This window comes from Solanum lycopersicum, chromosome 1 (assembly GCF_036512215.1).
Source record: "Solanum lycopersicum chromosome 1, SLM_r2.1".
In the NCBI taxonomy this organism is placed as follows: domain Eukaryota; kingdom Viridiplantae; phylum Streptophyta; class Magnoliopsida; order Solanales; family Solanaceae; genus Solanum; species Solanum lycopersicum.
Window position 1 is genome coordinate 21,621,033 of NC_090800.1, and position 15,261 is coordinate 21,636,293.

Genomic DNA, 15,261 nt, shown 5'->3' on the forward strand with positions numbered 1-15,261 from the left:
ATAAAACTAATTCTCCATTTAACCTATATTTGACAACATATAATCAATTCTCAAATATTTCATAATATATGTCCCTTAGGGCAGTAGCTAAACCATAATAACAACATAAGGAAACCAAAGTTCAAACATTACACAATCATGCTCATTCAATCTATTTCTTAAGTCAAAGATTGATAAAAAGCTTTAAAATGTTTTCGTTGAAGCTTAAACATGAAAATAACCAAATAACATTAGAAAAATCATATTTGAATAATTTAAAATGTTTTCATGAAAGATTCTTATTTAGAGTTAAAGATAGAGGAAGCTAGGGTTGAAAACCCTTTTTGATAATTCATAAGAAAGGACTCCTTGAATGGAAGAGAGTTCAAGAATGAATACCATACCTTAAATAGAATAAACTCTAATTATTTTGATGAAGAACTCGACCACCAACAGCCCTACAAACACTTTCTTGAATTCTAGCTTCTATGAAGCTTTACAGAGTTTTAAGAGAGATGGATTTTAAATTTTAGGAAATGAAGTCTAAAATTAGGTCTTAGAGGGTTTGAAACACTTTTATATACTAAAAGTACCATAAAGGTATCATTATAGGTTTATAAAAGACTTGGGGTAAATTTACCAAACACCCCCCTAAGTCATTACAGGAAAATGATATCTCTTTGCAGTATTTACAGACGGCTCAAACCAACGGAATGTTTGTCCATACACGGCCCGTTGGTGGTGGTAGTTGGTTAGTTATGATATTCTCCAAACATGAAGGCCTTTATTTCAAATCGGCGAACAAAGTCGATGAGACATTTGTTGGACCATTAGACGTCGACTGGTCTCGTTGGTGGACGCTGCCTAGGCAGTCTTGGGTCCTAGTCTTGGAATTTTCTCTAGGGACCCTTGTAGTTCCTATGTGGGGTCCTACATTGACGTTAAACCCCTAAATATATTCGTCTAGGTCTTAGGAATATCTCACACCTTCAAACAAAACGAATACGTAAAACTAACTTAAACACATGAGAACACAGAAGAACTATGTAAGGCATATCTTCCGAACGTCATGGACGTTCTTTGACGTTTGACATCCAAACTTTACCCACTGACTAAAAACATTAACAAAACTAGTAGTAACAAAAATTTAACTCAAGAAACAATCAAGAATTTCTAGTTCACCTTAGTTCGTTTTAGTGTGCTACATTCTCCCAACCATGGAACATCATTCGTCCTCGAATGACACTAAAACATTAAGACCCTCAAGGATTACATTAGGAACACATATCACATTAAAATCGTAATAAACCATTCATATTCAAGTCACCAACTAACAAGGAGCACCATTTCACATTTCAAAACACTTGTAACGCATACAACTTTTGCAAAACTTCACAAATTCAAAATTCACCTTTATTCTTCTTTTATGGAGAAACTCCCTTCTCCAACCTTAAACATGATCATATACATCACCTTTACACACATTGAAACTTCGATTAAAGACAAGGCAATTTTTTCAAAATTCAAAATTTTTATAGTGAGCATCACTGTAAGACAATAAAACCTGCTAGAAAATCCAAAAATCAACATTTTCGGCAATTCATCAAGAAAACATGATAATATGAAGTATAAATCCATATAAACTGATCTTACAATATAAAAGCAAGAACCATAAAGAGTAAATACTTATTAGGACTATCAACTGCGGATTAACTATCCTTCTTAGCTGCCATCTCATAGGGAAGATTCTTTTGTGGACCTTACTACAACAACTAAACCATCCGTGTAACTTCTCTTTTGATCGTTTTGGATACTGGAGATTTTTATTTCATAAAATATTTTTCAATAGATTTTAAATGGGTATATTGGACAATACCTCAAATATAACTATAGAATTTTTTAGGGTAGCTTTAATAATCAATTTAGTTTGTGGTTAATGAAGATAACATTAAAATTAATATTGGGTGAATTTTACCATTATTTTTATTATTAGTCCGATATATTATTTAAGATATCAAACAATCTGAAGAGAAAAGAAAAGGAGAGAAGCGGCGAAAAACAAAAACCTTAAATGTGATGATGCTCTGAGGTAAATCCTTATCACAGTTAGTATTCCATGTTGATTGGAAAGGCATAATTGTTTAATAATTACATTATTATGTGTTGGAACTTGGAACTTAGAGAATAAAATTATATTATAGCCATAGAAGCAAATTGAAGGAAACAATTGCTACCAGGTGTTTTCTTAGAATTCTTAATAAATTAGTGGTAATTGTAGTTAATGATTAGGCAATGATTGAAGCGGTAAGTGCCTCATTTCACATTAAAGTTCTAATTATAAAGTTTTCGTCTATATTGCATCAATATAGATACGATCTGTAATGGGTTGAAATTTCATTGTAAGGTACTATTTTATAAACTAAAATTTAGTATATTGAGATAGATTATTAAATATAAGGCTTAGTATTTATATGAGTTACATTGAATTTATACTAATTGGAGGAATTAAGACGTACTCTTAACTTTAAATTTTAGGAAATTGATTATAGAATTATGTGAATTTTTTTGTATAGGCTAGACATAGAATAATGTGAGTTTTAATGGAATTTTAACTTGTAAATTTGGAATATAAAACTAATAGATTGAAAAGGTTTGGTGGCATTGAGGAAAAAAAACAGTACTTCCTTGACTTCTGTTCTTTGGTGGAGGTAGGTTATGGTTTATGCTATTTGATAATAAACTCTTAATAGTGATTGATATGCATTCAATGATATTGTGACGTTTTATATACACTTGATTGTATGGTTTCGATGTGTGTTTTGTGATTGGTCTAATTCATGAGGCTGTGGAATTTATGTTTCTTGAGCCCTCTTTATAAAATTGATGTCTTGAATAAATAAGGTTTGATGAAATATTAACAATGAATTGAAAGTGGTGATAATAAAGAAAAATTAATTGTATAATTAGATCAGAGTGTCACATTTCGACATGGTATAATTAAATCAAAGTGTCATGTTCTAGTACAGTATTCTTGGATACGAGTTTCACGTTCTGACATGAAATTTTTGGATAGGAATGTCATGTTTCGACACAGTATTATATTAAAGGAAAAGGATATTGAAATAATTTAAGGTACTTAATCTCAAATAAAACATTTTACAAATGAGCGTGGCGTGGAGGCATGAGTCCTCATGGGTGTGCTTTATATTGTAATTGATTATGTATTCACTTGTTCATGTTTTTTATGGCTTACCACTTGTTAAGTGTCATAGTTGAGTTCATTCTATTATTCGTTGTATATTAGTTTCTATTTTGGATTGGCCAATTATACCTTCTGAGTACATGTTGCCTCATACTGAATCCTACTTGTAGTTTTCTTTGTTTTCCTTTTATGGAGCACAACGAGTATACCAACGACTTTGACTCTCCCTCAACTCTAGTCAGTCTCTAGTTTATCAGGTTCTAGGGTGAGCTATTCATTCAAGCTTGTGTTGGATTCTCTCAATCATGACATGATGTCCTATGTTTTCGGACACATGCCATTTTAATATTTTATTTTGGTGTATTTGGTACTCTAAGACTTAGTATTTGGAGATTAGATGTCCTTGATGTGATGACGTTCAGGTTTGGGTATGTTTTTGTGTTTCTTACAATCATGAGATTTAAGTTTCTGCATTATCTGTAGTATTTGTAAATTAATGATAAATATATGTTCAGGTTGAATTCATTGGTTCAGGTCAAGTGTGTGTTTCACTCACGACTCAATTTGGGTAGTGAAATTTCGTTCCGCCAAGAAACATACCCAAATGTTGCTTTTCACAGTAAGTATACCTAATCCTCTCAAAATTATTGCCACCACCTTGGGAATTTTTGTTTGGATCCCTGTCCTTGTTCCCCAAGGAAGACTCTTGGTGATAGAACCTATTCTTAGGTTTTTGGTCACTAGAATCATCCGACGTAGGTCTCATACCCTCTTTCATTATTTCCCTAATTTTGGACTCCTAAATTGGTTGAGCATACACCATGAGCCTAGAAATGTCCGTGCCATTAAGAATCGTTGTCGTACGACACTCTTTCTCCACCAAGTAGACATCCCATCACAAATTTGTTCATCCTAGCCCTAGGGTTGGGTACTATGATTGGGGCATACTTAGAGAATTGGGTTAATTTAAGGGAGTACTCTTCTATACTCATTCCACCTTGACAAAGATTAATGAATTCAACTATTTTTTCTCCCACAACTCTAGGGGAAAGAACCTATCTAGGAAAGCCTCTTTGAACACCTCCCAATCAATCAGATCATCTCTCAAGGGTCTCTCATCCCTCCATTTCTCCAACCACACTTGAACCACATCCTTAAGTTTATCAGGGGGTAACTCCACTTTCTCCCTAGGGGTCACACCCATAGTATCCACCACTTTGAACACCTCATCTATGAAGCTTTTTGGATCTTCATCCACCTTAGTGCCATGGAAAGTGGGAGGGTTCATCCTCATGAAATCACGAGTTCTAGATGCGGGAGTACTAGCATGAGGTTAAGGTCCACCTCGTTGATTAGATTATGAAACAAAGTGATTATTGACGACAAGAGCTTGAGCCGTCATGAGTTGGGTCAAATTCATTAGTTCAAGCCTTTACTTCACAATAATTATATCCCTTTCAATAAATGGATCATGAGGCATAGGGGGCATTTCGGGCACTTAAGTATGTTGATGTCTCGGAGGCACTTGAGATCCTTCTAGGGGAAACTTCTCATTTTATCCCTATAGGAAAACTATAGGAACATGGTCAACACGGGGAGGGATCCTCTCATTAGCTACACCTCCCTCCTCCCTTCTAGTGGTTTATCTCCTCGTATTCATGTCCTGTAAACACAAAGACAAGTGGTTGACAAAGATATCATATAGAACTCAACTCTAAGGTACGACGTTAGAATAATGAAGAAAGTGAAACTTCTACCATCTTATAGACTCTTGTCCATGGATGTGTCGTGACTCACACAAGTGACCCAAACTCTAATAGACGTGGCTTGTGAGACTTTTAGAACCTAAACTATTTCCCATAACCTTATGCTCCGATACCCAGTCTGTAACGATCCACAAGTACCCCCTAGAAGTTATGAAGAAGCCTTGTTTCGTCATAGTACGAACTTTACCCTTTAGGGGTATTGTACAAGCCCTAAAACTATCATTTATTACATAAGACATTAAAAGTGGTACGGAATAAAACTTTTCATGAATAATTTAATAAAGGAAACATTTTTCATAAAATATTAAGAAAGTCTTATCGTCAAAAGCCAATCTTAATGACATGACATAAAGTCTTAGCTACACGAACCTTTACATCAAAATGAAATACATACTACGTCTAGGAATAAGAAACTAAGAGAACAGGACTATGCCCTCAAATATATGAGGACATACTTTGTCTTCAGAGTGTAGATTCCCAAGGTTCGCCTTTAAATATTCAAAATCCTCCAACCTATACTTATCAAGTATAGAAAAGTATGGAGTTAGTACAAAACAATGTACTGAGTATGACATATGCAAAAACATGCAAAAAAAATAATTTTCGTAAAAAAACATTTTGATGCCAATTAAATAAAAAATTCATGAATATAGAAGTAAAACAACATAAAAATCATCATTTAACACTTAGAGAAAGATTTCCACAATTTTAACCCAAAACGACCATTTTAGAGTAAGCATTAAAAATGTTATAGTGAACTTTTTTTAACATTACGGTGAATCATTTTATTCCATGAAAAATGAACTTCCAAAGCGAAGCCAAGAGGAAGTGAACTCATTTCAATAGGAGTTTCCTTAGCTAAGGTTATCATAAGACTCACTAAGTAAAGACTTAAAGGAAATGAACATACACCTAAGTTATCCCCAAGACTGACCCTCCTAATCTTACTCACCTCGGGAGAACAAGCCCCACTAAATAACAAGACTTTTGAAGAAAACTCAAATAACACATCAAAACTCGCCTTTCAGACTTCTTACTTAGTGCTATAAGTAGATGGTGCCCCATTCCACCACCTATCCGAAGTAGTTATCTCTTTTAGAAGACTTAGTACATTCAATCACATAAGACACTCCAAGACTCCTCTTTCGAAATACCTACAAGGTGTAATGGATAGATAGCATCCCGTTCCACCACCTACCTTAAGTAGAACACTCTTTTATAAGACTTAGAACTTTCATTACTTTTGTGGGGGTTAGATTAATATAGACCATGAGAGCTAGGCATGGAATCCCCATACTTCACTTACCAGGGAAGGGTCCCCCCACTTGCCTAGAATAAGGTGTTTTCTTCTAGATTTTGCATTGATTTCCCAATAGCTACACCAATTTTGGCGCATAGTTAAGGGATAACTAGATTTCTACTAACTATCTCATTCTCTATTAACGAGGAGTACTCATATCAAGAGGTACATTAGAATACAACATCTCAACTCATGAAGTTTAACAATATCTCCTTCATATCTTGGTGCTAGGCGTGACACCCCACGGACTCTGAACATTATTAACTATAGGTGAAGGTTAACTACTGTACACCACATCTCAACTCACAAATGGCATTCATCCTCTGATCTAGCATAGGAAGCTCTTAGGATGTAGTGAGCTTGCAACTAAATACTACATCTCAACTCACGAAAAGTGTTCACCTCAAAATTCTCCATTTGACTTAACCTAGGTTAATTCATTGATTCAAGTGCGTGTGTACATGTGAACACACCTTCATATATACATTATTTCATGTACATTAAATTCTATACATGCTTAGGCCTTCATTCATAAAAATACAAACTTTAACATACACAACCTATACACTTACTTCATTTAGGAATAATATAGGCAAAATATACAATTCAAGCTTCATAAGGCATATCAACATGAAATTCTTAATTATAACTTTATTTCACACACTAGGCCTTCAAACCCATACTCACAATACATACCAAATACAACCGAAAACAACAAGTAAACACCGCCACCAAGAAGATGGACCATACTACTCAAGAGTATTTCATAATAAGAGTTATAAAATAAAGCCAACTCACCACTTATCCAAGCCTTCACCACCTATAATTAATTATTCAATATTCCATCATAATATGACCCTAAAGTCAGAAGCTAAACCATAATAACAACATAAGGAAACCTAAGTTCAAACGCTACATAATCAAGCTCATTTAACACATTTCTTAAGATAAAGTTTGATAAAAAGCTTTAACATGTTTTCATTGAAGTTATAGAATTAAAATCACCAACTAATATTAGAAACGTCATAGCTAAATCATTTAAAATATTTTCATGCAAGATCCATATTTAGTGTTAAAATAGAAGAAGTTAGGATTGAAAATCCCTTTTGAAAATGCATTAGAAAGGACTCCTTGAACGGAATAAATTTCAAGGATGACAACCATACCTTAAATAGAAGAAATAACAATGATTCCAAGGAAGATCTAGATCACCAAAATCCCTGTAATCTCTTTCTTGAATTCTAGGTTCTATGGAGTTTTAGAGAGAGTTTTTAGAGAGAGGGGTTTTAGGTTTTAGAAAATGAAGTCTAATAGTATTATACTTTCCATAAAAGTATAATACTAGGTTCATAAAAATCTTGGGGTTAATATACCAAACACCCCAAGTGATTAATGGAAAGTGACTGTTTTGTAAGTCTTGACAGACTGCTCTAACCAACGGACCTTTTGACAATAATGGCCCATTGGTGGTGGTAATTGGTTGACTTTGTAATTCTCCAAACATGAAAGTCTGCAGTTCCAATCGACGGACCAAGTCGACGAGCCATTGTTTGGACCACCTGTCGTAGATTGGTCTCGTTGGTTGACACTTTCTATGCAGTCTTGGGCCCTTCTCTAGGGCCTCTTGTAATTTCTAGGTGGGGAAGTACCCGGAATTTTAACCCCTAAACATAATCTTCTAGTTCTTAGGAAAATCTCACATGAACTTCAAACAAAACAAACACGTAAAACTCACAATAACACATGAGAACACACAAGCACTATCTAAGACATATCTTCTAAACATCATGGACGTTTGACCTTCAAACTTAACCAAACTTTGCACACTGCCTAAGAACATCAATACAAGTCATTTTAACAGAAGAAAAAATCACGAAGCTCTAGTTCACCTTAGTTCATTTTAGGGTGTTACACTCTAGGTCATTTATCTACCAAATTTACTACCACATAATTTTCCTAATCTTTGCATGGTAAATTAGTCCCCTATATATAGTGATTATCTTACTTTTTAGCAGTACTTTTTAATTAATTCCCTTTTGATTAGTGGCTGAACGTGGTCAGTCATATTGGCCACAACTTCTCATTTAAACTCCATTAATTAACGATTAGGTTACGTCGATATAGAAAAGCGAGTGGGGGTAATCTTGACGCCGAAAAACATATTTGTAGTATTTGGAATTTTCTCAACCTAGTCTAGAGTTGGAGGAAACTTGATTAATTAAGGTGTAGGGATATCTACTACCAATAGGGTTATTTATACATAATTATGATTAAATGAGGGGGTGGATATCTCATTAAGGGATCCGTCCGACTTTATACAATTGAACTTGGCTAGTAGAATTCCATGAATTGATCTTAGCACGAAAGAGGTTTCCTGATTGCCTTTGGTTAAAGCTGTGTTGTGAAATAAGGGTCTTGGAATTTTTTGAATAGCTCACTGTTTTGCAAAAACCAATTTGGTGTTGGATTTGTCATCAATGGAGAAGAGTTTTGAATATGAAACCATGTAGAGACGCCTAAGTTTGGATACTTGGGATCATGAGTATGATCTACGGTTCTTAGAATTGCTAGTAATCAAGGTAATTAGTGATTGTTTATTGACTCCCGTATTATTTTTATTACTTGTAAACCGAGAACAAGCAGAACAAATCAATAAAGAGAGGGATTTAGGGTTTGAAGTCTGTTTCAAGATAGGTGATGATTGTGATTCTATGATATGTCGGTTTGTTATTCATTATGATATATGTATATATGCAATGATGCATTATTGATCACACTTTCAGTAAATTAATATAAAGGAATAACTATATGCCATGAATCACTTCTTGACTATATGATATTGAGACTATACTTGTGCTTATGTTTGAGATGTGTGGGGACGATCGGGTTCAATGTTTTGGCATAACTAATTGAGATCAGTTGACACGTATCTACATCAGGGTGGTGTTGATTTTCACATTTCGACATAACTATTTGATCGGGTGCCACATTATTGTATAATAAAAGTTTGAGTTTGGGTTCCTTGAGAGGACCAACTACTTGACATAATTTCTATATTCATAATTGTAAAATTGTACGTTGTTCATATATATTCATAATATTTTATATGTTTGATACTTTGCATGTTTATGATGTTTAATTGACTTGCTTATGTTATACTTAGTGGGATAGCCGCGTGCTACAATCACTACATTATTGTTTTGTACCGATTGAAAGACCTTTTCTTGAAGATTACTGATGTTGTTCGAATTCAAGGGTGAACCAATCTTTTGAGCTTCCGTGAGTTCGCCATATGTCTATGTCCACATTTGGACTTAGACACTTCTAGTTAGTTAATATTTCATTAATTTCGGGGTTTATCCTTTCTTGTTTAAACCTTGATTCCTAGTTTAGTTATTTAGTGCATTGACCTTCAAGTTCTAGGATTGTTCTTTCGCGTTAGTTTGGTTAGTTGTTTGTTAAAACTTTGGAGTTTATTGTGTTTCCATTTGTAATGTCCTTAAACCTACTTTTGTATCTTTTAATGCCTAATTATTCATAAAAAATATTAATTTGGGTTACGTTGGGTATGTTTCAAGAATTGATTGGAAATATAGGGAAAAAGAAAAACTTTAATAGTTGAGAACTTGAATAAATGGGTACTTAAAAAGTCATCTTATGAATTAATGAAGAGTCATTTGTCCCTCAACAGTGGTGGAAAGAAAAATAGCAGAGTTTAAATATAGAAACACTCCTTTTAATTGTTAAAAGGGTTGAAAAGAGAGATCCCCGTTGTGCCATCATCGTGGTCGCTCACTCGGTCGGCTACAACTACCGCTACGACTTTGGCAAATGATCGATCAGGAGATTATTTTTGGACAAAGTTTGTTTTAATTGTTTAATTAATTATTTAATTTATTTAAAAGACCAAAATGTTTGTAAAAATTAGGCAAATCACATACTGTAAGGGAAAAATTACATTCTATTCCTATTGTATCCATATTTACCAAAAATCCCTTTTCTTTGAGTATTTCGGATACTTAAAATAACATAACGATGCTTAAATTATAGAGGGAGGAGACTTAAATTATTTGTTTGTTTTTAAGAGTTACGGCGCAATCAAAGGGATAAGAATTATCCCACAATTCACGTTTACGTTTAACAAATTAAGCGTCTAATCTGCATATATATATCATGTACTAATTTATCTCATTATTGAATTTCAAATATCAAAAGCTTCACATTGTGAATTGAAAAAAAAACCGAGCTTGTTTAAAAAAATCAATAACGCAATTTATGAAGATTCAAAAATGAATATTTCAATCTTGTTACGACATTATGAAATATGGGAAAGTGTTGTTATATATGAGCGATAAAAAAGTGATGGGATAGTGGTCAGGGAAAATATTTGGTTGATGAATCTTATTTCAGTAATTGCGGCTGAGCTGGGTATTGATGAATCGGAATAAAAATATCGAGATTAGATATGTTGTTGAAGGTAATTCATCTCCATTGTGTATTCGGAATGATATGGGTCTAATATTGTACATTCAAAATAATAAACATGAGGTTGTATTTGGAACATATCCTCTATGCATTGATACTTTAGATAAAAGTATCGAAGAGATACTGAATTTCGATGCAACAACAAGTGTCATCGTGTGTGTTCAAGAGATACTAAATTCTTGATGATTTTTTTTCTTGTTTTATGCTTGATATGTAATAATGTTTCTGGATATTATTAATTTTCTAATAAGATGTGAACTTTTTCAATTAATGTGATTAAAACCAAGTGAATGTTTCAAGCTACAAAATATATATTGATACTAAATATATCGAATTTTGACTGTATTATATGAAATTTAAAGAAATTGAATAATTTAGAACTTGTTTAATATCATTTACATATAATGGTAAATATATATTGTATATGATAACAAATTTTTTTTATGAAACACAAAACAACAAGCGATACTAAATATATACAGATTAATATATGATTCAATATGCTGAATGATACTCAATATATTCATTAAATAATTTTGTATTAATTTTTAAAGATAAAAAATTTATTTTTTTGATAATAATATATGTATCATATACTTAATAATACTATAGATTGTGTGTCTGGTTGTAATATAATATCATACATTTTGATTTACTTGAAAATTACGATTTTGGAGTATATTATTTTGTATCAGTTTGTGTAACAAATGTGTAAATGTAGTATCAGGTATACTTTGAACAATATTTATATGGTATTATTATTTATTTTGTATATCTGACTTTTACAAAAATAATTTATATGTACTGTTAATTAACTTATATAACTGGAGATAAAAAGTTGAAAAAAATATCAGACTCAACCTGCTGAACGATTCTAAATATAATCAGTACATAATTTTGTATTAATTGTCAAAGATAAACAAAATTATTTTTTGATACTAAAAAATGTAGCATATACTCATTAATACTATGGATATTGTGTAACTGATTAGAATATAGTATCATACATTTTTTGTTTACTAAAAAATTAAGATATTATAAGTAAATTATTTTGTATCATTTATTGTTATAATCATGTAAGTATATTATCAGGTATATTATGAACATAGTTTATATGGTACCGTCAGTTTTTCCGTAGATCCTGCTTTTACAAATATAATTTATATGAACTGTTAATTAAATTATATTATTCGAGACAAAAGTTGACAAAATTATCTAGTATATTATTAAAGATGTTGAACGATGCTAAATATATTGATCACATTAATTTGTATTAATTGTTAAAGATAGACTAATTTTATTTTTTTAAAAAACTATTCGTTAGTATCCGTTGGGGAAACATTATTTTAAACTACTGCATTAGCCACCCTCAACTTATGCTTTTGGCATAAGTTGAGGTGAACATGTCCAAGGAGGGACCAGAGCCAACACATTATTCTCAGAAAAGATCAGTTAGGGTGAAAAAGAAAGGTCTAGTTTAAGCTCAAATCATTTGGATCCAAGAAGGATAAATTTCATTTGCTTTTCTTTAATTTAGGCTAAAAATGGGCTTTATTTAATAATGGCCTATGATCCTTTCCGAATTGTCTATTACAGCTTACTTTTAGCAGGACTAACCAGGGAAGTTCTAGCTCAGTAAAAATAGTGGACTATTCAAATCTTTCTCACACTCACTTGACATTTCATTACTCTATCTGATTATTAGAAACCTAGTTCAAATTTTAGACTTAGGGTGATGTAGTGGTGTACCTCTATGTTATGCTTAGAGCAACACATTTATCAATTACTATGCCTAGTCATGCATAATTTTCCATTTTCGTAAGATATCATTTTAGCCATCATGCTTCAGAATTAAACTATGTACACGAGATATAGACATGCTGGTTCAATAGAAAAAGTAATCAGTCTCTTAGGGAAAAAGAACACAGACAAGAAAACCCTAAAAAAGGATAGTGAATTGGGCTACTCAGACTTCACCCTAGCACTCACATTTCATTTACCCCACCCCCAACAAAAATACATGCAATTGCTCCCAATGCATTAAAAAATTGAAATACAAGAGTGATAGGTGAACCAAGCCTGGGGCGCAAAGTGCTGACAATCAACAAGCTGGTCGGTCCGGTTCCCCGGAACCCACTACCTCTGTAATTTGGACACCCTCAGTGGTGTCATTAGTATCAACAACACTATCAGCAGTGACTCCCGCTATCTCCACATTATTGGAGCTAGACGCCCTATCAGTTTACTCTCCTGCTCTCATTTGACGCTCCTCCTCCTCAGCAAGTGAGGCTCTCCTCGCAGCCTCCATCTCACGGCACTCCTTCTTCCGTTCTCGAGCTTCATCCTCCCCTCGACCCCTACGCCTCTTGGCATGCTCTCGAGGGGGAGGTGGTGGAATATCTGAAGTAGCAAATAGAGCCGCCATCACTGTCTCTTCAACAGGCTCTGCAGAAGGGACCTCAGACTCAGGCACCCTATCCTCTAAGATCATATCGATGTCTGCGCGAAAACAATAGACCGCAACATGAAGTGTCGACACATCCACCGGAGGATCTGGTCGAGCTAACACGCGCAACTCAAAATCATCCAATCATTGATGAACCTCAGCGATCTTCCGCTCTGTGTGCTGGACTATTGTCCATTCCAAGCGCTCTTCTGTCTCAGCAATAGACCTTTGCATCCAAGGCACAATATAATGCAGAAGTGTAGCAATTTGTGCCTCTAATATCTGGACCCTAGCAAGCGGGACCAGAGTGGGAGGAGCTCGAGGTAGTGCTACTACCCGGGATAGACTGGACCAAGGTAGTGTTAGTAGAAGCCGCCTGCGTAGCCGTGTGGGCATGTGCTGTTGTATCAGCCAGATTATCACCAATTAGAGGCAACTCTTGACAGGGCCCTCTGCGTGGAGCTAACTCATTAGCCTTATCCCTGATAAGTCTGATATCAACAATGACCAGCATGGTCTTGAGCTAATCAACGTGCCATATAAGCACACCTGCGGACCTGCATAGAGAAAATATCATGCACGGGAAAGGGTAAGTAGTTGTGACCTTAAAAGCCCTCTCGTGCATAACCGCTTGCAGAAGCCAAGCAAAATCCACCTCAAACCTGACTATCATCGCCGCCATCAGTACTACTCGATCCAATGTGACTTTATTATCAGCGGTTGTGTGAGAAAGACGATTGTGGACAATCAACAACAAAAACTTCGTCGGGAAGGTCAGGTTAGCCTTCTTGATGGCTCCCTTCGGCTCGATCACTAAGTCAGCACCCTCTCTATCAATGGACAAGTGATTGTCCATCCACCTCTTGGTGGTCTCTCTCAGCAATGGCTCACGCAGGAATTTGCCATCTTTGACAATCTACCATCGGTTGTCAAACTCGGTAGTGAGAGGGGTCCGGTTAGCATCAACATTCTCGCCATATAGATACTGGTGGATGGCAGGCAAGGAGATATTAACCTGAATGCCACGTACTCGGACCTACTTCAGTGGGGCCTACTTGGCGGGGGCAGCCCGCCTATCAACCTGTTATTTGTGAGTCGCTACGTAGGAGGCATAGAACTCTCAGATCTTCACTATAATGTCCCAACAGACGCGCTGTCCACGCTAGTCGATGTCTGTGTAAGAGATTGTGGATATCTGGCTTCATGGGGAGACTTCCCGTAAGGACGCGCCGCTCCAATGTAATTTTCCAAGTCATGACTCCTTTGTCATTCAAGAATATTGCATCGGAATAGACTTGAAACTGCTCGTCGACACACCACCGGTTGGGCTGGTCGGTAAGCGGGGTGAGAGCACGTGTTAGTAAACCGGGTGTGGATTCTGAATTTTCAGCCTCGTTAGATGAGGCAGACTCTAATGCAGTGGCGGGTGCTGGAACCTCAGCAGATCCGGATGCTTCCTCCGACCACTAAAATCCTAAGGAGCCAGACCCTCCTTCTTCATTACAAGCTGACCCAAAAGGTGTGCTGGTTAGTGTGCACTCCTCATCAGATTGGGAGGCAGTGACTACACCGGACGCCTCCTTTTTGGGTGTTGCTTAGGCAACACGTACAGCTTGGGATGTGGAAGTGCCTGGAGGCACGTACTCGGGGTCACGCTCATCATCAGAGACAATGACCATGCGTGCACACTGGGCGACATACTTCGATCGCCCGCGTGCGTAGACTTGATCTTGTTTTGGTGCCATAATAGATAGTATCTATGAAGAATCAATATTAGTACTAAAATGATCAGACAAGAATAGCAAAACCACACAAAATAACTAAAAGAGTTAAGGTGTAATGACATTTCTATAGTAACAGTGAAACACAACGGACCAGGTTACGACTCGTCGTGAGTACGACGGACCGTCATGGGTCCGTTGTGTCTTACTTAGACTATGTTTATATGGAGAGCCCTGAAGGAGAGTCTTTGACAAGTATGACGGTATATGCAGGATGGACCGCCATAGGTGTCCGTCCAAGGACACTTGAAAAAAAATATGGAGACCCTTAGAAGAGGGGTCTCTGACCGTCATAACGGTCA